Source organism: Notamacropus eugenii, chromosome 2 (genome assembly GCF_028372415.1).
Source record: "Notamacropus eugenii isolate mMacEug1 chromosome 2, mMacEug1.pri_v2, whole genome shotgun sequence".
Classification (NCBI taxonomy): Eukaryota; Metazoa; Chordata; class Mammalia; order Diprotodontia; family Macropodidae; genus Notamacropus; species Notamacropus eugenii.
In genome coordinates this window covers 447,205,391-447,230,784 of record NC_092873.1, presented here as the reverse complement: position 1 = coordinate 447,230,784, position 25,394 = coordinate 447,205,391, and the positions used below count along the sequence as shown (strand labels likewise).

Genomic DNA, 25,394 nt, shown 5'->3' with positions numbered 1-25,394 from the left:
AGTGACTGCAGGAGCATGTCTGCATGTGTCTGCCTGTCTCTACCGCCTCAGTCCCCATTTCTACATTTCTGTCTCCCTAGCTCTGTAAATTCTCATGCCTGTCTGGATCAACATCTCGGTCAGTGCCTTTTCTGCATCTCTTGCCCGTGGCACCTTGCCCCAAGCCATGGCGCTGGCCTCTTGTCATCTTCTGCCCACTGGCAGCTGGCCCGCTTCAGCTCCAGGATCCTCAGCTCTTAGTTCTTTTTGGAGAGTCGAAGTTGGAAGTGACTCACTGAGTTGTAGAGGGAGAGGGAGGCATTTTGGGCCATAAGGGCGCAGGGGAATGTAGTCATGAAGGCATATCTGAGGCAGCATCTGTGCTCCGTCATTATCCCTTTCACCAGCTCCCTGCTGCCCCTCTCCAGCCCCTTGCCTTTGGGCAGCCACTGAGCGATGTTGAGTCACTGGATCTTGGCCCCAGACGTGTAGAACTGTTTGAAGGGTTTGTGGGCTTCTGTGGGGGTGATGGCTTCAGAAAGATCTAACATCTCCAACACCCTCCTCAGGACAGTATCTGTAGTCCCCAGGTCCTGGAGGCAGATGTGAGGGCCTGCCTCTTCCTCCGGTTTCCATGCTTCCTTCAGGTCTGACCCCGGTGTGCTGTGTGAGTTGCCTGGTCATGGAGCGGAGGAGGACAGAGGGACTTATTGTACTGTGATGGCTGGCCCAGCAGGCAATCTCATCCAAGTGATTGGCAGGGCCAACAGGCCAGGGAATTGTGTAAGGAAGGAAGAGGACTGAGTCCTGAACAGACACTGAGGCTGGAGACTGGAGATGGTTTGGGAACTGAATGGAAGATATGATAGGACTATTCATTTGTGTGTTTGCCTGGGGGCTTCTCTCAGGGTTCTAAGGCTTCTCAAGAGCTTCTGGCACCTTCCTGGTCCATGCTGTAGTATTTATAGTGATTCCATTGAACCATATATGGGGTCTATGGGGCCTGAGAACCATTGGGAACACTGAGGACATTCACCCACTGATTGATTTACCACACCTGGTCCAGATGGTGACACTCCTGACTACTGTTGTGGTATCTGTGCTGGGCTTGCAGAGAAGGAGAATGAAGCATGTGGTATTGCTCAGAGCCAGTGGGCTGCCAAAACTCTACAGAAACTCTACTGAAGGCCTTGTGCTGGTGGGATCACTCTGTAATACACAGACTTGCTTCCTGCTGGTAAGCCCCTTGTGGTGACTGGCCAGGAAGGACCAGTACAGATTGCTGACAGTGCAAATGGAACACATTCTGGGACTAATTCCCGACTGAAACTTGATAGTGGAACATGGACCACTAGATCTTGCATCTGGCTCCCCACATTGCTCCTCTGGTTGCTGAGAAGGCCATGGTTCTGTGGCTGCTGAGTACCCATTCACCCCTGATAAGCTGCCTGCTGTTGGTTGGACATTAAGTGCTTTAACTCAGGTTGCTGAGATGACTGAGGCAGCTGTTGACCATGTTGGAGCTGTACATAACCGCCTAAGAAAGAGGTCAGTTTTGCTGGTTGGAGTCTGGATATTGCCCAGGAGGGTAGTAAGAAACCCATATCTGTTGTGGGGACTGTATGTATCCATAAGGCTGCAGGACTTACTGGGCTGGGGGAGTGTGGCTAGGGTGGAGTAGTTGGAGGTGAAGAAAGGCTGGCCTCTGGAGGTTGTAATGAAGCCAGACTGTTGTGGGTGTTGTGAGAGAAGTGGGTGCTGGAACTGGGCTAAAGATGGATCAGCTGCTTAGGCAGAACCTTGTCAGCTAAAGAACATTTACTCAAAGAGGTTGCTCAGATCATGTGTCTGTGAGATCTCTCAAAGGTGGTTGTTGCTGGAATAGGGGTGGGAGAGCTACATGTTGCTACTGCTGCTCTTGGATGGGGCAGGGCAGAAGGCCCCAGACAGGTGACCTGGTTGCACACTTCTGGGATACCTAGTTCTAAACCTGACTTGGAAATCCTTCCTGCACTGCTTCCTTAATGAGGAAAAAACATAAGCTGAAAGCAAAAAAGAACTGACCATTAGGAATGTCTAAGGTGAAAGGGACAATGCTGTCACTTCAGGTGAGAATGAAGATCCCAGTGAGGCTGCTGGCTTTGGTAATGGGTGGCCACATACTATGGACAGAGCCATCTACTTGAGGGCCGGGACTCCAAGGATTTGATCTTGCTGTCTGACCTGCTTTGGCAGTTAACTTGAAGTACAGCTCATCCCCTCATGTTTTCCTCAGTGATGTTTAGAACATTGTTTGACCAGTCTCTCAGGCAAACATTCTTTCTCAAACCCTTTGATATTCCCTCTCTCTCTCTTCTAGTGACTTGCACTTCCTTCCATCCTATAATGGAATTCTGATCTACTTATCATCCTGCTCCATACTGCTATCATCTTTCTTCAAGATGAATCTGTTGAAATTTTACATTCTTCTTATCTTTGATATTCTCTGAGCATCTGTGTTGGGGGATCCTTGTGTAACTGGTTTGCTGATAATGACAGCTTTTCCGTTTTGGTCAGCTTTGTGTTCTATACCAAAATTAGCAATAACTTGATATGATGGCATCTGGGGATATGACATCATCTGAGGAAATATCTTGAACTGGTTGTTGCCATTAATGAGTTCCAGAATGTCTTCTTCTGACTTTATCTGTATCATTCCATCCCTTGGTTGTTATTTTTTTTCAGTGTATTTACTAGAAATTCATGTAGATCTATTCCAGTGGAGTCTGTATATTCTTGACTGGAGTTCCTAAAGGGTATTTTCCTTGTGATTTTTACTTTACTTTTGTCTTTGTCTTTCTTTTCAGGGCCATCTCTCACAGAATTCTGTTCCTATTTGTCAGAGGGACAACTGATATGCAATTGGATTATATCCTGGGTGTCCAGTGGTCCATCAATCAAAGGGGCAGAGCACTCTTCACACACTGCCAGCCTCTGCACCAACTTCAGTATAAAGTTAGACTGGGCCATTTTTCTGGAATGCCAATGGTTGAAAGCCCATCTCTGTGTCTCCTGCTGAACACTAGTATCCTCACCCTCCTCAATGTCTTCTTTACTTGGTGATTTGCATACAAAATTACTCTCGCTTACAGACTCTTCCACCAGTTGTTTTTTTCTTCTTATTCTTTCATTATTTCCAGGATTTCTTGAGTAGTATACCTGTTTGACATCTTCAGTTGAATATAGCAGTGTCTGTAGACACCCTGATCCCAACCTAGAGTGTGCTTCTGGTGGTGGGTTCTTTTTAGTCTGTTTCCCCTTGGCAGAGGAGGCAGACCAGGCTGAGCTGGGGAGGGGTAGAGGAAAAGGGGGAATGGGAAGAAGAGGGATAAACCAAAACTGGAAAGGGGAGAAAAAGGGGGATGACCAGAAGGGTAAGAAAGGCCCAGAATCTGCCCCTCCTTCCTCCCTTCCCACTCATGTGAACTACTTGCTACTTATTTTCCCCCTTCTTTTAATTTTGTTGATTTTTGATGTCTCACAGAGTCATTGGCATCCATTTGTCCATTACTAATTTTTAAGAAATCATTTTTTTGTTAGCTTTTGTACCTCCTTTTCCACTTGACTAATTCTACTTTTTAAGGTATCATTTTCTTCAGGCAATTTTTATCCTTCTTTTTCAAAGCTGTTGACTTTATGTTGTGTACTTCTCATTTCTTTTCCCATTTTTCTTCTTCCTCTCTTATTTGACTTTTAACATCCTTTTGAGCTCTTCCAAAAAGACTTTTTGGACCAACTCATATTCCACTTCAAGGTTTTGCATGTAGACATTATGATATTGTCCCCTTCTGAGTTTGTGTTTTGATCTTCCCTGTCACCTATGGTCAAGGTTCTTTTTTGCTTCTTGCTCATATTTTTGTCTATTTAGTGGCTTTTAAAGTTGAGCTCTGATCCTGGGGCACTGTCCCAAGTTTCTTGTGCTGGGGGCCAGGGCCCTGTTATTGGTTTTGTGAGCTGAGTCCTCAGGTTCTGGCAGCTTCATCACTGTTCTGGGATGGGCTGCCCTTGTTGTGCTTGTTGTTGTCCGGTTTCTGGTGTTGACATTTTGCCTTCTACATTTGGCCTTGAGGTCTTATAGCTGGTGTGGAATGCCACTGGCCTCCTGAGCCAGGGCTGAGGGGCTCCAGTTGCTGATCTGCACGGTGGCTCAGAGGATCCCTCTGCCTTCCTGGACACCATCTGTGCTAGATTGCATTCCTCTTTTACCTAAGTGAGGCAGACCTTTCCAGAAATCTTTCTATGTTATCTTAAGCTAGAAAATTGTTTCATTCCATGTTTTTGTAGGTTCTATCACTCCACAATCTGTTTAGAGGCTTGATTTAATGTTGTTTCAGAGGGCAACTAGAGAGAGGTGTGGCAGCTGTTGGGCTTCTCTCTGCCATCTTGACTCAACCCCTCAAGGTTTCCTTCCTTCCTTCCTTCCTTCCTTCCTTCCTTCCTTCCTTCCTTCCTTCCTTCCTTCCTTCCTTCCTTCCTTCCTTCCCTTCCCTTCCCATATGCCTAATATACTTGATGATTAATATTTATTTAGTTTATTGAATTTAATTATTGAATTGTGGTTTTTTTGTTGTTTTTAAACAATGGAGTTCTATATTTCAAGTGATGCTTTAGGATGAATAATCTGATGATAGTATGCCTTATGGATTTGAATGAAGATAGCCTGGAGACAGGGATGATGGAAATAAAATATGAAGTATTAAAGGCCTAGCCTAGATTGGTGACATTGAACTGGAAATTAGTAGACCATTACAAAAGACCATATGGTAATCATTTTCTCTGTTACATCCTGGTTTGGAATTTAGGAAACATAAAAATAATGGTAGCATCATGTAGCACTCACTTACAGGTACTGCCTTGAACATATACATTTACTGCTTTATCAGTTGTTTTATTACTTTTAATATAGACCAAACTTAAAAATGTTGGCATGCATTTATTATAAAATAAATTCTTTAACACTCATGACAGTACCAAAAAGAGAAAATGAGAGATGAGGGACATAGAAAGACAAAGACAAGCACAGGGACCGCAAAACTATAAGACAGAGAAAAACAGACAGCAGATAAAGAGAGAGAGAAGTTGCCAAAACCTGGAAACACACCTAGGGTTTCTGATAAAATCAAATACCGTTGAATTTTAATAGTAACACATAGCATTTGTAAAGCCAAGTCTTGGTCCCCTTCTTCTAAGCTAATGTATATTCTTAATTTCTTCAGGCTTTATAAATCCCCTTTTCTCCCTTCTATCCCATTGTCACAAGAGAAGTTCGAACAGTGAAGGGATATGAGGAAGTGATGCTTGACGTATTCTAAAACATTTAGGGTGTGTTGGTGGATGACTTGAGAAAAGAAATGGGTTTTATAACTTCTCTGCAGTGATATTAAGCAGGACATTTGATGACTAGCAGCAGAAAATTACAGACTTTGAGTCCCTTAGGAAACTTCCACTTCTTTTTCTTGCCAGCTTAAAGGTGGCTACGCTCTAAATAATTCCAATTGTGCAGTGATTTTAAAACTGCACGGTATTTGGCTACACCTAGACAGTGTCTGATGTAGCAGACTTCAGTATTGTCTTATTCTTCCAGTCCCTGGATTTCATTCGGAAATGATTTTACCTTTCTACCTCCTTAGAAGATCTACCAAAACATATTGTTTATTGTTATACCACTTATATTTGTTTCAATGTGATGTAAATTATGTTGAAATTTTTCAAGTTATAAAAAGTTTTGGTTATTAAAAAGAAAAGGTAAATTTTCAAGACTGCAAAGAAAGGAGTTAATACTGGTTCTTTAATTAATTTTAGTTTATTAAATACCTATTGTGTACCAAGTATAATGCTTGTACCAAGTGAGGTGCAAAGTTTAGACAAGACAAGATCCCTATCTCCATGGAGATCATGGTCTATTAGGGAGATATTACATGTTCAGAAATCACTATAGTGCATGATATGTACAGGTGTGTGGATATAGAGACATACACATACACACACATATACCTGGAAAATATTGGTAATTAAACCCTGTATTTCAGAGCACTGATTATACTGTGCATAATGCTTAATAGTCTTCATATCCATTATGCAATAAATTATCTTCTTAATCAGAATTGTTTTTAGATTGTCACAAAGAAATTTAAATCAGCATATTCAGTTTAGTTGTTGGTTATGGCAATAGCTTCAAGGTTACAATTCAAGTTTAGTTCACTTTTTGACTACTTTATTACCAGGATATCTTTGAATGAATTACTAATCTCCACACTAGTTTCCATATCAGCCAAATCTAAAAGAAATGGGGGAAAATGTTTTAATAGAAGTAGGTATAAAATAATAATGGTTTCTGAGGATAGCATTCACTCCCTTGCAATCTGAATGCTAGCTTTCCCACTAGACTCAAACAACTCTTTCCAAAGGCATTAGTAATCTCTCAGTTGATAAGTGCAGTTATTTTATGTTTGTTTGGTTTCCTCTGTTCTTATTGATTTTACCTCTCCATATCATTTGACACAGTTGACCCCTTAAATAAGATTTTTTCAGAGTAGCATTGACAGCATTCTCAAAGTTCAGAGAATCATAGCTGTAAGAATCCTTAGATTATATGTTTCAAATCCCTCTTTTTACACATGAGTAAACTGAGGTTCAAAAAGGTTAAAGAGTTCCCAAAAGTAAATGTCTTAAACAGGGTTTGAACACAGGTCCTTGTCTTATTTATCTGCCTTTTTCTGGTTCTTCATTCTCTGGCAGACTATTTTCAGGGTAGACATACATACATACATACATGAAGTCTGTTATATATTTCATATATTTCATAGATGTATGTTTATTATATATTTCATATGTATAAGTTATATGTTATGTGTATGCTTTATATGTGCATAAGTATGTATATATGTATGTATTTATAACATTTGCCTCCAAAGGGAAGAACCAGGAGCAATGAATGGAAATTACGCAGAAGGAAATTTAGACTTGATGTTGGTAGAAAAAGCTACCTGACAGTTAAGGCTGTCCAAAAGTGAAATGGGCTGCCTCAAGAGAAGCTGAATTGAGGCTTGATAAAGGTTGCCTCTATCTGGCAGAGGCTTTATGACTGCTTCTCAGGAATGCCATATTAAGGGTTAATTTTAGGAAGGCTTTGGTCTACATAGTTGCTTAACTCTCAGACAGCTCTCAGATTCCGAGATGGTTTTTGCACTGTGTCTTGGAATGTACTTGCTCCTTATATCTGCATGACAGAAGCCCTCACTTTCTATAGACATGTCTCAAGCACAGCCCAGACTGCCAGGGGGCCCATGACATAAGAAAAGATTAAGACCCTTCTTTTACATGAAGCCTCATACTGGTTTCCCCCAACTTATAGTACCCTCTCTCCCTAACTACCTTGGAATTAACTCTTTTTCGGGGGAGAGAGGGACATGATTGTGATTTAATCAATGTAAGAAGTGTTAGGTTGCTAGCTTCCTCTACCAATTCATGCCTGATCATCAGTGTACAGTCTTAAGAGAGCTGCCTGGCATTGTGAGGGATTAAGTGATTTGCTTAGCTTACACAGACAATATGTAATAGGGTTAGGATTTGAATCTAGACCTTTCTAACTCCAAGACCAGGGCTCTATTTACAACATTATGCTTCTCATGACTGCATTTAACTATATAGTAATTTTTTTGTGTTTATTCTGTCTATACTCATACTTTTACATGTTGTCTCCCTTACAGAATTTAAACTCCCTAAGAACAAAGATTGCTTTATTTACTTGTGTCAATATATTTATTTATTTGCCTGTTTGCTTATCATCTATCTGTCACCCTGTCTGTTTGGTTTATTATTTAGGCACTTCTATCTCTAATACTAAGTGCAGTGTCTTGTATGAAATATTTGCTTTATAAATACTTGTTGATTGATTGATTCTGTGTGTGAATCTTTCTCTTTCTCCACTGCCCATGAATGTGAGTTTTCCAAGTAAATCTTTGACCCTCTTCCCTTGGTTTATCCTCTTTCTCTTGGTGATGACCTAATCAATTCACTCATTCAGTCGATTAACAAGCATTTAAGTGCCTTTATGTACCAATCACTGTCTTAGGTACTAGAGATATAGAGACCAAAAATGAAATAAACCTTACTCTAAAAGAGCATGCAGAAACTTGTATGCAGATAACTTCTAAATCTATATTTCTTCTGCAACAACAACCATTTGCCCAAAACAAACACACAAACACACACTCCCACACACGTATTCCCACACTTCTTGTAAAATAACCACTCCTGAATTTCTAAAATACCAGTTGGATTTCTTCACAAATACATCCCAAAGACATATAAATCTCAGCATGTCCAAACTTCATTCTTCCCACCTTCCCACCTCCTTAAAAGCCTTCCTTTTGATGGCACAATCTCCTTCCAGCTATACTGGCTTCAATCTTGAGTTATCTTGCCTTTTTGGCAATTTAAGACTTTTCCCCTTCCTCCAAACTTAATCTTCTTCTACAATATCCTCTTATTTCTATCTTAGCAGTATCTTTCACATCATTCCTCATTTTAGTTTCTCCTTGGACCACATTATTGCATACCTGACCTCTCATCTATTTTGTTCTTGAGTTCTCTAGATGGTATTCCTTCCTCTGTTCTATTCTGTTCTGTTCTGTTCTGTCCTATTCCATTCTATACAATTCTATCTACAATCATCACACTACTGCCCAAGTAATAATGTGAATCCTACCACTACTCTACCCCAAATTGTCAGTGGCTCCCATTGCTTAAAAAAACAAAACAAACAAACAAACAAAAAACAAAAAACAACCCATCAACTAAATGAAGGATAACAACAAATCTAATCCTGGTAATTAATGTCCATGCCATACCGACTTCCATCTACATTTCTAGCCTTATCTTGTACTCTCCTTCTGTGATAAAAGCAAAATTCTAACCCATTCTCCACATGCAAGTAAGGCTATTTTTTCCTTTAAATATATTAAAACTCTCCTAAATATTTAAGTGTCTCAAAGCACTATGGTTTGTGACATTAATATGGAATATAGAATATGCAGAACAAGAAATGCTGGAACTTCTCACTCAACATGTCACTACATGATAGTAGTATGAACAGTGCATGGATTCTAGACTCAACTGAATCAATGCTTTATCCTGGATGAAGATCACTTCTCTACTTTAAATGCTCTTCCCCTATTATGATGAAATTAGCTTCTTTTAGTTAAGTGTTACATAGATTACAACTGTTACATTTCATTCAGTTTGAAGATCTAAAATACATAGGATCGAGCCTGGGTCATGTCCAAGCCTATAACACTTTAGCATATTATTATTGATTTATGTTTTAGCTGAACCAGATTTTTCTTGACCATTCATTCTTGTTTTGTTCTCTAGTTTTTATGCCTTTGCTCAACGTATGACCTATGTATGAAATGGGTTCTCATCATTCACACCTAAAGATTTTCCTTCTATTTATTATTTCTTCTTAGGTACCTTTTAATACTAATATTAGTAATAATAAAACCCAGCAGTCACATGGTGCCTATTACATGCCAAGTGATTACATATATTATCTCACTTAATCCTCCCAATAACTCTAATAGGTGCTATTATTTTCTGCATTGTATGGTTGAGGAAACTGAGGTAAACAGGTTAAGTGACTTGCACTAGGTTCGTACATAGTAAGGGTTTGCCAGTTGATTTGAAGTGAGGTCTTCCTGACTTTAGGCCTAGACCTCTAGCCACTGTGCCACCAAACTACCATCATATCCCCTATGAAGTTATAGTGACCTCTTCATTCTTTCATATACTTATATAGTATAATTTGATATTTTCTTGATTCTCAAAATTCTACCTCTGGCTGATACTCGCTACAGCGAATGTATTGCAGAGCTTGAAGTATATTCCACAAAGTGTCAAGTTTTAAAATCCTCTTGCACACAATTGGGAAAAAAATCATACAAGAAAGATAGCATCCTCTCAGAGATCTTGAGCAAAGCTCTCCAACTCTTCTGAGTAACCTGCTCCAGGATTGTGTCTACCTATTCAATCAAAAATTCCTTTTAAAAATCACTCACTTCACATTAAATATTCATAAATTCAAAGCAAAATTGAAATCACTCTTTAATCTCCTGTGCTTTAGGCTTAATATTATTCCTTTAACTAAGAATCACATTGTGATTCTTTTCCTTATCATGTACTCTTTTCCGAATTGTTTATAATTATATTTGGGGTGTATGAAGTGTTCAGGGAGGCTTAGCACCTCTGATGAGAGTACATGCTGAGCTATTTTCATAGCTGGTCCTCCACCTTTGGTGCCCATGTGTCACCCAATTCTCACATGTGGCTCCAAGAAAATATAGCATGCACAGTAGCCACAATCCAGTTAATTTGAGTCTGCAGATAAGTTAAACTGGTTTGAGGGTAATCAATAGGCCTCAAACTCTTAGGTGAATTAGGGGGATGTTTACCCCAAACACATAAAAACTTCCCCTACAGAAATGAGCAGATGAGAACAATTTGTTCTTTTTTTTAACCTTGACCTTTATTTTTCTTTTTCAACTTAAAAGTATTTTATTTTTTCCCAATTACAAGTAAGGATAGCTTTTGGCATTCACTTTTATAAAATTTTGAGTTCCAAATTGTTTCTTCCTTCCCCACAAGACTGCAAGCAATCTGTTATAGGTTGTACATGTATAATCATAATAATCATATTTACACATAAATCATGTTATGAAACAAGAATAAGAACAAAAGGGAAAAATCATGAGAGATAAAAAGTAAAATAGTATACTTTGATCTGCATTCAGACTGCACTGTTGTTTCCCTGGATGTGGATGGTATTTTCTATCATGAGTATTTTGGAATTGTTTTATATCATCGTGTTGCTGAGAAGAGCCAAGTCTTTTGGCCAAGTCTATTACTTATTTTTTGTGTTTAAAACATTATTTATTTATATTTAGTTTTAGTTTTCAACATTCACTTTTATAAAATTTTGAGTTCTAAATTTTTCTTCCCTCCTTCTACTCCCCCATCGTCAAGATGACGTACAATCTGATCATGGCTATACACATACAACAATATTAAACAGATGTCCACATTAGTCATGTTAGTAAAGAAGAATCAGAGCAAAAAGAAAAAGCACGAACAAGAAAAAAAGAGAAATTGGTATGATTCAATTTGTATTCAGACTTCACAGTTCATTTTTTGCATGTGGACACCATTTTCTATTGTGAGTCTTTTGGAATTTTCTTAGAGGATTGCATTTCTCAGAAGAGCTAAGTCTAACAAAGTTGGTCATCACATAATGTTGCTATTATTGTGTGCAGTGTTTTCCTGGTTCTGCTCAATTCACTAAGCATCAGTTCATTCAAGCCTTTCCAAGTTTTTCTGAAATCCTATATATATATATATTTGTTTACTTATTCATTTACTTTTTATTTATTATTTATTGATTTTAAGTTTTTAACAATCATTTCCACAAAATTTTCATTTCCAAATTTTCTGCCCATCTCTCCCCTGCCCGCTGAGCATTCTAAAACTCTGAGCATTCTAATTACCTCTACCACCAATCTGCCCTGCCTTCCAATATCCCTTCCTTCCCTTATCCCCATCTTCTCTTTTGTCCTGTAGGGCAAGATAAATTTCTATACCCCATTACCTGTATTTCTTATTTCCCAGTTGTATGCAAGAATAATACTCAGCAGTTGTTCCTAAAACATTGAGTTCCAACTTCTCTTCCTTCCTTCCTTCCTTCCTCCCCAACCATCCCCATTAGGAAGGCAGCAATTCAATATAGGCTATATATGTGTAGTTTTGCACATAACTTCCATAATAGTCATGTTGTGTAACACTAACTGTATTTCCCTCCATCCTATCCTGCCCTCCATTTCTTGAATTCTCTCTTTTGACCTTGTCCTTCCCCAAGAGTGTTGATTTCTAATTGCTCCCTCTTCCCATTGCCCTCACTTCCATCACCCCCTCCACCTTGCTTACCCCCTTCTTCCCCACTTTCCTGTATTGTAAGATAGGTTTTCAAACCAAAATGAGTGTGTATTTTATTCCTTCCTTGAGTCAAATGTGATGAAAGTAAGCCTCACGTTTTCCCTCTCACTTCCACCCTTTTCCCTCCATTGAAAAGTCTTTTTCTTGCCGCTTCTATGAGAAATAATTTGCCCCATTCCTTTTCTCCCTTTCTCCTCCCAATATATTCCTCTCTCACCCCCTAATTTTATTTTTTTAGGTATTATCCCTTCCTATTCAATTCACCCTGTGCTCTCTGTCTCTCTGTCTCTCTGTCTCTCTGTCTCTCTGTCTCTCTCTCTCTCTCTCTCTCTCTCTCTCTATATATATATATATATATATGTATGTATGTATGTATGTATGTATGTGTGTATGTATAGGTGTGTGTATTGTCTTTCCATGTAGGAATGTAAACAATTCAACTTTAGTGAGTCCCTTATGAGTCCCTTATGATTTATCTTTCCTGTTTACCTTTTCATGCTTCTCTTCATTCTTGTGTTTAAAAGTCAAATTTTCTTTTCAGCTCTGGTCTTTTCATCAAAAATGCTTGAAAATCCTCTATTTCATTGAAAGACCAATTTTTCCCCTGAAGTATTATACTCAGTTTTTCTGGGTAGGTGATTCTTGGTTTTAGTCCTAGTTCCTTTGACTTCTGGAATATCCTATTCCATTCCCTTCAATCCCTTAATGTAGAAGCTGCTAGATCTTGTGTTGTCCTGATTGTATTTCCACAATACTCAAATTGTTTCTTTCTAGCTGCTTGCAATATTTTCTCCTTGACCAGGTAACTCTGGAATTTGGCTACAATGTTCCTAGGAGTTTCTATTTTTGGATCTCTTTCAGGAGGTGGTCTCTGGGTTCCTTCAATATTTATTTCGTCCTCTGGTTCTAGAATATCAGGGGAATTTTCCTTGATAATTTCAAGATGTCTTGGCTCTTTTTTTGGTAACATTCAGATAGTCCCATAATTTTTAAATTGTGTCTCCTGGATCTATTTTCCAGGTCAGTTGTTTTTTCAATGGGATATTTCACATCATCTTCCATTTTTTCATTCTTTTGGTTTTGTTTTGTGATTTCTTGCTTTCTCATAGAGTCATTAGCCTCCACCTGTTACATTCTAATTTTTAAAGAACTATTTTTTTCAGTGAGGTTTTGAACCTCATTTTCCATTTGGCTAATTCTTCTTTTTAAAGCTTTCTTCTCCTTGTTGGCTTCCTGAACCTCTTTTGCCAGTTGAGTTAGACTATTTTTAAAGCTATTATTTTCTTCAGCATTTTTTTGAGTCTCCTTTAGCAAGTTGTTGACTTGCTTTTCATGTCTTTCTTGCATCTCTCTCATTTCTCTTCCCAATTCATCCTCCACCTCTCTTACTTGATTTTCAAAATCCTTTTTGAGCTCTTACATGGCTTGAGACCACTGAATATTTATTTTCGATGTTTGGGATACAGAAGCCTTCACTTTTTTGTCTTTCCCTGATGGTAAACATTGTTCTTCCTCATCCAAAAGGATGGAAGAAGTTATCTGTTCACCCAGAAAGTAACCTTCTATAGTCTTATTTTTTCCCCTTTTTTGGATATTTTCCCAACCACTTACTTGACTTTTGGATTCTTTGTCAGGAATAGGGTATACTCTGGCCATATATAAGATCTCAGTTCCACCAAGGTCACACATTCAAGTGTGTACACTGGTCTGGGAGCAACCGGAAACTTTCTTGCCCAGAATCTGTGATTAGTATCATTTCTTTTCCACAACCACCTGGCCTACAATTCCACCAAGCCATCACTGGGGGCTGAGATTCAAATAAGCTCTTCAATTCCCCCAGGAACTTTTGGCAGGTGCAGGACAGCCATTCAGTGTGAGATGAAGATCAGCTGCTCAATTACTCCAGGGGCTTTACTATCCAATAATAGATGCAGGCTGCTGTAGGAGCTGTTGCTTCCAGATGCATCTTCTGCCACTATCTCCTGAGGTTGGAACTATGGGAAGGCCCTGCTCCCTTCTTTGCCAGGTGAAAAAACCCTCTAACTGACCTTTGGTGCCTGTGGGTTAAGGGATCTGCAAACTGCCACTAATGCTGCTGGGGATTTTGCCCCAAAGGGCTTTTCTGGTCCTCCTCCCAGCACCATGCAATACGGCCAAGGTTGGATCTGGCTCCACTCTGCATCCAGTGTGACAGACCTTTCCCATCTGCCTTTCAGGTCACCCTGGGCTGGAAATCTCCTCTACTCCATTGTTTTGTGGCTTCTGTTGCTCTAGAATTTGTTGAGAGTCTTTCTTTACAGGTATTTTATGGTCTGTGGGGGAAGAGCTAGTGTATGTGCATCTTTCTACTCTGCCATCTTGACTCTGCCCTGAAATCTTTTTATGGAACAATGGTATTCCATTACATTCATATCCTACAACTTGTTCAGCCACTTACCCAATTTATGGGCTTCCCCTCAATTTCCAGTTCTTTGCCACCACAAAAGGAGTTGTTGTAAATATTTTGTACATGTGTGTCCTTTTCCCTTTTTTATGTTCTCTTTGGGATACAGACTTAGTAGTGGTAGTGCTAGATCAAAGGGTATCCACAGTTTTATGGCCCTTTGGGTATAGTTCCAAATTGCTCTCCAGAATGGTTAGATCAGTTCACAATTCTACCAACAATGTATTAGTGTTCCAGTTTTCCCACATCTCCAATTACCCATAATTTTCCTTTTTTGTCATATTAGCCATTTTTTTAGACTTACATTTTTTTTGAAACTTACATTTTCTGAGTTTTTTTAAACTTACCTTTCTCTAAATGATAGTGAGTTAGAGTATTTTTATATGACTACAGATAGTATTAGTTTCTCCATCTGAAAACTCTTCATATCCTTTGACCATTTATCAATTGGGGAATAACTTGTATTCTTGTAAATTTGACTCACTTCTTTATATTTTTGAGAAGTGAGACCTGTATTAGAAAAACTGGTAGCAAAAATTATTTCCTACCTTTCTGCTTTCCTCTTAATCTTGGTTATATTGACTTTGTGCAAGTTTTTGTTTTAATGTAATCAAAATTATTCATTTTGCATTTCATAATGTTCTCTATCTCTTTTGGGGGGCATCAGCTCTCCCATTCTCCATAGATCTGATCCAGTTATCCTGAGTAAAGAAAGAATAAATTATAAAGTCCACAAAAAGACTCCCCCAGGTAGTCCTCAGATAAGGGTATCACTAGATTTTCTTACTGTATTGTGATTCACAGGAGGTTTTCTGTTTTGTTTTGAGGTTTTTACATAGTATATGACATAAGAATGAGTTACATTTGAAACCCATAAGAATCCAAAGAATACCTTGCCTTCATCAGTGTCCTTCCCTACTCTTTGTTCCTCCATATCCTTGGGACCTATACATTTTCTTATATTAAAATGATATCCTAGGTAGTCCTTCTAGCAAAAACATGGGAAGCTTTAGGTTTTGCATGTCAGCATTTTGCCACCATGTTTTTTTTTTTCTCATATTGTTTTTTTCCCCTGCTCTTGATCCCTTCTTTGTTACTTTTTTTTGTCTGGCATTATCTGTTTTACTAAATTCTACAGTGTTTCACTCCATTCTTATTCTATATAGGGTTTGCACTTACTCTCTAATTATTTTTCATTATTTTTTGTTTTCTCAGTAAGTCATTAAAATGGAAAGAAAATTTGTGGAGGAGCTGGATGGAACAGTAGATAGACTCATCTTTTTTAATTTCAATCTAGACTGAGAAACTTATTAGCTATGTGACCTTGGCCAAGTGACTAGCCCTGTTTGCCTCAGTTTCCTAAACTGTAAAATGACCTGGAGAAAAAAAATGATAGCCCACTCTAGAATCTTTCTTGAGAAAACCCCAAATGGATTCATGAAGAGTTGGACATAACTGAATAAAAATGACTGTACAATATCAATGACAATAACAACAAAGAAAAATTCTGCCCAGGTCAATTTATGACAAATTTTGGATTTTGAGGGAAAAGATTCTCATTGGGAATCTTTATATGCCAGGTAAGGCCTCTGTGACTTTAGACAAATCAGTTAACTTTGGCATCAGTTTCCTCATCTATAAAGTGAAGAGTTTAGAATAGATGACATTGAAGATCCCTCCTATATTTCAATCATATGAGTGGCACAGTGGATAGATTGTGAGAATTGTGGCCAAGAAGACCTGAGTTTGAATACTGCCTCAGAAACTTAGATCACTTTCTTTCTCAGTCCTAGTTTTGTAATGTGTAAAGATAACGATTATACACACCTCAACACTTTAATGTGTTGTTTTAAGGATTAAATGAAATGATCTATGTAAAATATTGTACAAATGCCATTACCATTATTTTGAGTAATGAATGAATGAGTAAAATGACATTTATAAAGTCATTAAGCATAACAATAGAAATACAATCAAGCAAGACATACCTTTTAGTGAGCTCACATACTAATGGAACATAAAGAGAAGTTAGAAGGGGAGGAAAGAAGAGTGAGTGGCAGCATCATTTGGAAATGACCAATAAGTATAGGAATTGGCATAGTGTTCCTTTTTTATGCAAGATAAGGCAAAAGTTAATTAATAAGAGCCCAGGGTACAAGAGGCTGAGGTGAAGTTTCAGTGGTAGGGAATGAAAACAACAGGGGGCAAGACTAAAAAGCAATAAGTGTGAAGAGCTAAGCTACATAGAATGGAAGTAAATTGAACTCTGTTATACTGTATTTTTTAAAACAATGAAATTAGAGAATACAAGATCACAAAATGCTTTCAAAAATAAGTCATTCAACTGACTATCGTTAAGATAAGCTTCTGTTATAGGATACTGCACCACACTCATTGCTGGGGATAAAAGTAAAAAATAAAATAGACAAGCTTTGTCCTCCAGGAGTTTACAATAGGAAAAACAATACAAAAAAGAGGTGAGGAATGTATTGAGGCACATGATATAGAAGTCCAAAGGGGATTATCTGGGCAGGACATGATATGAAAGTTTAAACTTGGTGTCTTTCTTTTATGAAGATTCCGGGAGGAGCTCTCCTCTCCACCTTCCAATCGGAGGGGCTTCAGGGACACAATGGATTGATAGGCCTGATATGATCATGCAGAGTGAAGAGGTTCTTGGGACATGGTGCAGATTTCTGGAAGCACGAAGCTATGTGGGAAATGAAGAAGTAACTAGCCTAATGGTCAGTTGGGTAAAAATCCTCACAACAAGTAAAGTTTGGTGTCTGTGAAGAGGACAAAGTTTGTATGTGACCAGGAGCCTCCATTTGGACTCTGTTGAATTAACAAGGCCACTTATACACCACAAATGATCCTAGTTTAGCAACTGGGTCGGTTCCACTGTTTCCCCAATATCTTTTTGACCACCAGATGAAAAATGCTCTAGGATCTTGGAATAACCTCAGTAAATATGTGAACTGAACACCATTTTGTTTAGGTGAGTTTCACTTACCTGCCACAGGATGCTGTTGATCGGCTATGTGCTTTAAGTCAACTTAAAAATAAATAAAAATAGAATCAGTTCACTAGAAATAGGAGACTGCCACCAATAGTTCATTGGCTTGAAATTTTTAAGTTTAGCTACTAACCTTATTTGATTTCTGGCCTTTTGGACCACTGGTGAGTGAAATCCTACCAGAAGACCATCTCCCTCCTGTTTGAGAAATCCTTCAGCATGTGCATCTATTAACATAGTTACTTCAGGTTTTCTACACAGTACAAATATACATTTCTTTCTGGAAGTGTATGTGTATCAACATGGGGTGGGGTGGGGCTGGAGTTCAGTTTTAGAGTAGGGGTAGACTAAGCATTTTCACCTATGCTTCTCTTGCTGTTTTCCTCTTTGAGGTTTTGTGCCATGTGGTTGCTTAAGCCAGTCTGAATAGCAAGTCAGAAGAAACTAATTCTCACCTCCAAGCTAATGGCCCACTAGAGAAACATTAATTATGCTTTTGCACTATAGACTTTGTTACTGCTTCACTTAATCAATTCAAGTCTCTCTAGTAATGACCTAGGATTGCTAAAGACTTTAATTCTACCTAAATATTGAGCCCTAAGGACTTTGCATTCTAATAGTCTCAAGCTTCAGATTTGGGATCTAGGTAAGAATTTAATGTTAGAATTTTAAGAAAAAGGTTAATGTTTTAAATATTGTATTAGTTAAATAAATCCTTAAAATACCCAATAACAAGAAAAAAAATTATAAAAACCATAAATGAAATAAAATGCATATTAGGTGCTAAATCCACAAAGTGAGTAAAATAGGGAATTATCTTTATTAGAATTCAAATGCAAATTGGTTAAAAACACTAAAAAACAAAATATTAATATGAAAAATAAAGTTTATTGGATTAGGAAAATGCAATATTTGGTGATTGCCTGTGGCTAATATGTTTTTAGGTAAATATTCCCATACTCATATGTGTCTGAAGGATTTTCTCTTTCTTTTCCTTTCTTTATCATACAATAACCTCAGTGCAGTGAGGTTTCATAGTGGATAGAGTGCCAGGTCTTTTGTCAGATAGTCACATCTTTCTGAGTTCAAATCTTGCCTCAGACACTTGATTAGCTATGTGACCATATGCAAGTCACTTATCCCTGTTTGCCTCAGTTTCTTCCTTTGTAAAATGAACTGGAGAAGGAAATGACAAACCACTCCAGTATCGTTGCTAAGAAAATCCTAAATGGGGTCACAAAGAATTGGACACAACTGAAAAATGAGTGAAAAACAGCAATAATAAGTTTAAATAGTAATGGAACCCCAGTTCACGGTGGCTTTTTTGGGGGAAAGGTCAGAATGGTAGTTGAACGTATGTTTTTTTATTGACATAGAAAACTCCCAAAGGGAAAATTCCTTCCAGAAATATTGATCAGTAACTGTTGTCCACTAATTTGGGTGCTGAGAAGTTCAAAGACTTGACTAAGATCACAAATCTTAAATACATGTTGTGGTGGCATTTGAAACTAGGTTTTCTTGCCAGAGATCATCTTTGTATTGACTATGAGGGAGCAGTCTATAGTTTGGGGCCTAAATCCAGACTCATGTACTTACTAGTTTTATAACCTTGGGCAAGAGACTTAAACACTGTTTGTCTTAGTTTCTTCAACAGTAAGATGATGGCAATGGCTCCACCTGCTTTATAGGGTTCTTTTAAGGATCACATAAAGTAATCTTTGTAAAGTGATTAGCGTAGAGCCTGGTATATAGTAGACACTACAAAAATGCTTATTTGTTTTGCCCTCCCTATAACAATTTTCATTTCCATAACATTAAGTAACCAAAACCCACCTTATAAGCACCCCACTAGATAGAATAATCTTACTTGTCTAATTTGAGCCTAACAACAACCCTGATATGTAGGTACCATGGGTATTATCACCTCTGTTTTATAATTAAGGAGAAAAGAGGAAAAAAAAACTGAATTGGTCAGGATTACACTGTTGGTAAGTATTGAAATCAAAATAAAATGTAGCAAACTATACAAGGATAAAGTAGAGTAAGTGAAATCTTCCATGGATATAAAAACTCTGTAGTTCTTAGATAAAAGACATATGTAGCTTTCTCTTAATGGTTACCTCAAGACTGTTTTCTAGTATTTTTTTCCTTCCTGCCTTCCTTCCTTCCTTCTTTCCTCCTTTCTTTCCTTCTTTTTCTCTCTCTCTTTCTTTCTTTCCTTCTTTCCTTCTTTCTTTCCTCCTTTCTTTCCTTCTGTCTTTCTCTTTCTTTCTGTTTCTCTCTCTTTCTCTCCTTTCTGTTTCTTTTTTTCTTTCTTTCCACCTTTCTTTCATCCTTTCTTTCCTTCTTTCTTTCTTTTTCTCTCTTTCTTTCCTTCCTTCCTTCCCTTCTTCCTTTCTTCCCTTCTTCCTTCCTTCCTTCCTTCCTTCCTTCCTTCCTTCCTTCCTTCCTTCCTTCTTTCCTTTCTTTCTTGACAATTGGGGTTAAGTGATTTCCCCAGGAACATACAGCTAATAAGTGTTTGACGCAGGATTCACACTCAAACTCTCTTGACTCTAGGGCTTCTGCTCTATCCATTGCTCACCTCCTCTTTGGAGGAGGCCCTCCTCTTTTAATCAAAAAAGATTTTTCTATCATTTGTAAAGATATTTAATCATCTTTTTTCTTTCCCTTGAACTGGCATGTTTTCAAATTTCAGTAATAAATTGTACCAGTTGTTTTCTACATAATCTCCTTTTCATCCCTGGTTGATTTCCTCTTCCTCTTCTCCTTCTCCTGTGAAAGGTATAACTATTTATTGTAAATTGCCATAGAATGTTGTTGATTAGCTGTATACTATAATTCAGCCTTAAAATTTACAAAAAAAACCCAAACAAAACAATATGACATCTAAAACCTTAACACTTCTACAACCTGAGCAATTTTCCTCCTCCTCTTCTTCCTCCTTCTCTTCTTTCTCCTCCTACTTCCTTTTTCTTTTCTAGCATGTTAATATATCTTTTCTTTTAATTTTGGCTGCTCAAGATCTCTTACCCAAAAACATCAGATCCCAGAGATGGGTAAGATTTTCTCCTTCTCTGGAAATTCAAGTTGAGAAGTTCTGTATCTCAGAATTCAAATTCAATCCAACAAAATCCCAAGTCAGTCATTCTATCCATTGTGACATGCTACTACTCCTTCTCTGTTATAATATTTCTTAAACAATGAGGGAAGGAGGTAGGCTTGTTGGATTTAAAGATCACTATTTAATAGAAATGGCCAAGTGATCAAATTGAATATTATTCTTCTGTCCAAATACTAATTGCTCTATGAAGGCTCCTTTGAAAGGTTATAGCACACAATACAATAAAAAACTGTGGGAGAAAGAATTGTCCAATGCCTGATCATGAATGTCCATGATGGGAGTGACTATAAACATTTTAACAGGTCAGTCATAAAATTTCTGTATCTGTGTTGAAGAATCCACTCTTACTTGAAAAACCAGCACTAAGCAATCAGAAGACATCTATTTGTCACACCATTAATAACTTTTCTTACATTGAAAGCGCAGGAAAAAAATAATGACACTGTAACTAGAACATATTAAACCATAGAAATACATCATTTGTGCATATAAGATCAGACTTTTGCAAGATAAATGTTATATTTCAGAAAATGTTATGGGTCAGATGATAAAGTTTCTACAGTCTATTTGATTCAGGAAATATAAGGAAGAACAGTACCATGTGAATTATTAAAAGCTTAATTCCAGTTAGGGAATCATGTATTTAATAAGAAAATGAAAGCATTGAATTTATTAAGTGGTTTTACAGTTTATGGAAGAAATGAAGAAGAGGGGACAATACTTCTAAGTTCCATACCTGCTTTTTTTAGATTGATAGAAGAATAAAGCATGAGGAAAATGATTGACTTTATTTTTTTTATTCAGGTTCTCCAATAAGGTCCTCCTTGGATGTCTCAATGGACATGCTTTTAATGGCTTTATTGATTATAAGTGCAACTGGAAAATGGAATGCAAGCTCCAGAAGGTATTACCAAACAGGAATATCTTTGAGCATAATCCCAGAGACTTACTAAATTTCATTAAACTCTAAACAAGTATTTACTAAGTGCCTACCATGTTCCAAGAACTATGTTAGGCTCTAGAGAGGTATCAAAACAAAAATGAAAATGCTCCTGTCCACATATTAACAAAAATAAAATTGAAAACATAAATAAATAATCTCTTTTTAGGTAGAACAAAGTGTTTTGTCCTGGGTATACAATGGAAGATCAAGATTGAGTGGGATACAAACATTTATGGGATAGAACTGATATAGATTAGAAGAACAAACAGAAAGTGGTGGCTAAGAAAGGGAGCAATTTCTCTAGTAGCCGATGATTTAATCACAGGAATTCCGAGTGGAACTATAGGGCATTAGATTGTCATTAACTTAATAGAAGCAATGGTCAATTAGACGATAAATATTTATAAATGCTTACTATGTTTCAGACTCTTTGCTAAGTGTTGAGATAAAAAGAAAGACAAAAGTGCCTGCTTTCGAGAAGCTCACAGTCTAACAGGAGTGACAAATGAAAACAACTAAGGACAAACAAGATTTTTATCATATAAATTTAAGACAATCCAAAAAGACATTGTTAATATGCTTATAAATTATGGAGCTAGGGGCAGAGCCAAGATCGTGGAGTAGAAAGATGCACATACTCTAGCTCTTACCCCACAACCCATAAAATACCTGTAAAGAAGAACTCTCAACAAATTCTAGAGTAGCAGAAGCCACAGAACAAGGGAGTAGAGATTTCTAGCCTAGAGTGACCTGAAAGACCAACGGGAAAGGTGTGTCGCACAGGATTCAGACCAGAGCCCAGCCTAGCCTTGGCCAGGCACACAGTGGGAGGAGCAGAACCAAGTAGGCTTCAGGGACAGAATCTCCAGAAGCAGCACAGATCCCTCAACTCACAGGTGCCAAAGATCAGTAAGAGGGTCTTTTCAGCTGGCTAAGAAGGGAGCAAGGTGTCCTGGGAAATCGTGTCTCCTCAGGTGGCAGTAGTGGAGGCAACAGCAGAAGGGGACTCCCAATGCAGGCAGCAGCCTGCATCCATGGTTGAAGGTCTCATTGTAAAGCCCTTGAGGGATCTGAGCCCTGTGTGGTGGCCCTGACCCCACTTGAGCAGCTGATCTTTATCTCACACTGAATAGTGGCCCTGCCCCTGCCTAAAGTCCCTGAGGGTTTTGAGCAGCACATCTGAATCTCAGCCCTCAGTGCTGGCTTGGCAGAACTGGAGGCAAGGTGGTTGTGGAGAGGAAACTCAGAAGTCAAGTAATTTGGCTGGGAAAATGCCAAAAAAAGGGAAAAAAATAAGATCATAGAAGGTTAATTTCTTGGTGAACAGGTGTCTCCCTCATCCTTTCTGGTCAGTAAGAGCAAGGCATAATGTCAGAGAAAGTCAAGGCCCCTGCCTCCAGGGCCTCCAAAGGGAACTTAAACTGAACTCAGGCAATAGAAGAACTTGAAAAACAAGTTAGCAGCTTACTAAAGTAGAACCAAAAAAATGCTGAGGAAAATAACAGCTTTAAAAAGAGGTTAACTCTATTGGGAAATGAGGTCCAAAAAGCCAGTGAGGAGAAGGAGGCTTTAAAAAGCAGAACTAGCCAAATGGAGGAGAAGGTTCAAGAGATCACTGAACAAAATAGTTCTTTGAAAGAGAGAATTGAGTTCAGGGAAATGAATGACTACAAGATAAATGAAGCAGTTAGAAAACAAAACCAAAAGTTTGAAAAAATAGTAGATAATGTGAAGCATTTCATTAGAAAAACAACTGACCTGGAAAATAGATCTAGGAGAAACAATTTGAAAATTATGGGACTACCTGAAATCCATGATCAAAAAAAGAGCCTAGACATCATCTTTCATGAAATTATCAAGAGGCAGAGCCAAGATGGCGGAGTGAAAGCAACGACTCACCTAAGCTCCTGGAAAAACTCTTTTGGATATCTCTGGGGGGAGAGTCTGACCAGACTTTGGAGGTGTAGAATCCAGTGGGAGACGGACTTTGACAGATTCGGAGCCCAGGCTGGACTGGAAGGTCCACGGGAGGGATCTGTTCCGCGGGGATAAGACCCCGGCGCACAGCGCAGCGTGGTCGGCGCGGCAGGGCGGAGGCGACCCGAGGGGCCCGAGAGTGGCGGGCGAGACCAGCGGAGCAGGAGATAAGCCAGGCTGAGCCAACGATATCAGCGCAACAGCCTTTGAAATCTTAAGCCTAAAGACGGGACTTCAGTGGGTCACTATTTGAACATTCAGGAGCTGGGATGCCGGAGTGATCAGTAAGTGCTCTCCCCTCCCCCCCCCCGATGACCGTGAGGGAACCATAAAATTCTTCCCCAGATCAATCCTGGATCAGTGGGAACAGCAGAAGGGGGCGGGTGGTCTCATAACACCAGAGGCTGGAAAAGTGGCAAAGGGGGATTCTTCCCACCGTGGTGGAGGCTATCTGGAGGGACAGACGACCCAGGGCAGAGAAAATTCGCACTGAGACCCAAGCAAGCCTCAGCCCAGGAGACGAGCCCCAGGAGGGGCGGGAACACGCATTAGCCTCTAGGCGTGCCCCAGCCCTCCAGGGGAAAGGGAAGACAATAGGGAAGCTGGGATCACCATCCCTGGACCTTGCCTTTGCCTCAGGCCAGCTGAGGAGATATCCTGAGACCAGACCACACCTCCCACACACCTATCAAGCTAACCCCAGGGTTGATCTGGGAAACAACAACAACAACAACAACAACAAAAAGAAAGCCTGCTTTTAGCCTAGACAAACATCAACTCAACTTAAAAGATCTGTATCTTCTGACTGAAAGAACCAAAAGCTACAACACTCAGCCAACATCATGAATCGGAAAAAGCAGACGAAAAGTGAAAAAACCATAGAATCTTTCTATGGGGATAAGGACCAAAATACAAACACCAAAGAGGTCAGAGCTGAGACTGTACTTCCATCTGAAACCTCAGATGGGACTATGAATTTCTCGCAAGCACAACTAGATTACCTGGAACGTCTGAAGAAGGATATAAAAGAAAAACTGGCCAATGATTTTAAAACTATAAAAAAAGAATTCACTGATGAGAACATCACCCTGAAAAAGAAAATTGAAGAAATGGAAAAGGAAGTTCAAAAATTAACTGGAGAGAATAATTCCCTAAAAGGAAGAGTTAATCAAACGGAAAAGGAAACTCAAAACCTAATAGGGAAAATTGATCAGATGGAAAAGGAAACCCAAAACCTAACTGGGAAAATTGGTCGAATGGAAAAAGAAGTACAAAAATTAAATGGAGAAAATAGCTCTTTAAAGGGAAAAATTGGCCAGATGGAAAAGGAGATGCGAAAGCTAACTGAAGAAAACAATACGATCAAGATTAGAATTGGGCAAGTAGAAACTAATGACTCAATGAGGCAACAAGAATCAGTCAAACAAAATCTAAAGAATGAAAAGATAGAAGAAAATCTAAAATATTTAATTGGAAAAACAACTGACCTGGAAAATAGATCCAGGAGAGAAAATCTAAGAATTATTGGCCTGCCAGAAACCCATGATGAAGAAAAGAGTCTGGACAATATCTTCCAGGAAATCATCAAGGAAAACTGCCCAGAAGTACTAGACTCAGAGGGCAAAATCGTCGTCGAAAGAATCCACCGTTCCCCACCAGAAAGGGATCCCAAACTCAAAACCCCAAGAAATATATTTGCCAAATTCCAGAGCTATCAAGTGAAGGAGAAAATACTACAAGCAGCCAGAAAGAAACAATTTAAATATCAAGGTCACACAGTCAGGATCACACAGGACCTTGCAGCTTCTACATTAAAAGATCGAAAGAATTGGAACCCAATATTTCATAAGGCAAAGGAGTTGGGACTCCAACCAAGGATCAACTACCC

The 25,394-nt window shown here is 38.7% G+C and overlaps 1 pseudogene; it reads right to left on the bottom strand.

The window, feature by feature from the left end:
• Positions 1 to 119: 119 nt before the first annotated feature.
• Positions 120 to 3,188, bottom strand: LOC140523164 (R3H domain-containing protein 2-like; annotated as a pseudogene).
• Positions 3,189 to 25,394: the final 22,206 nt, after the last annotated feature.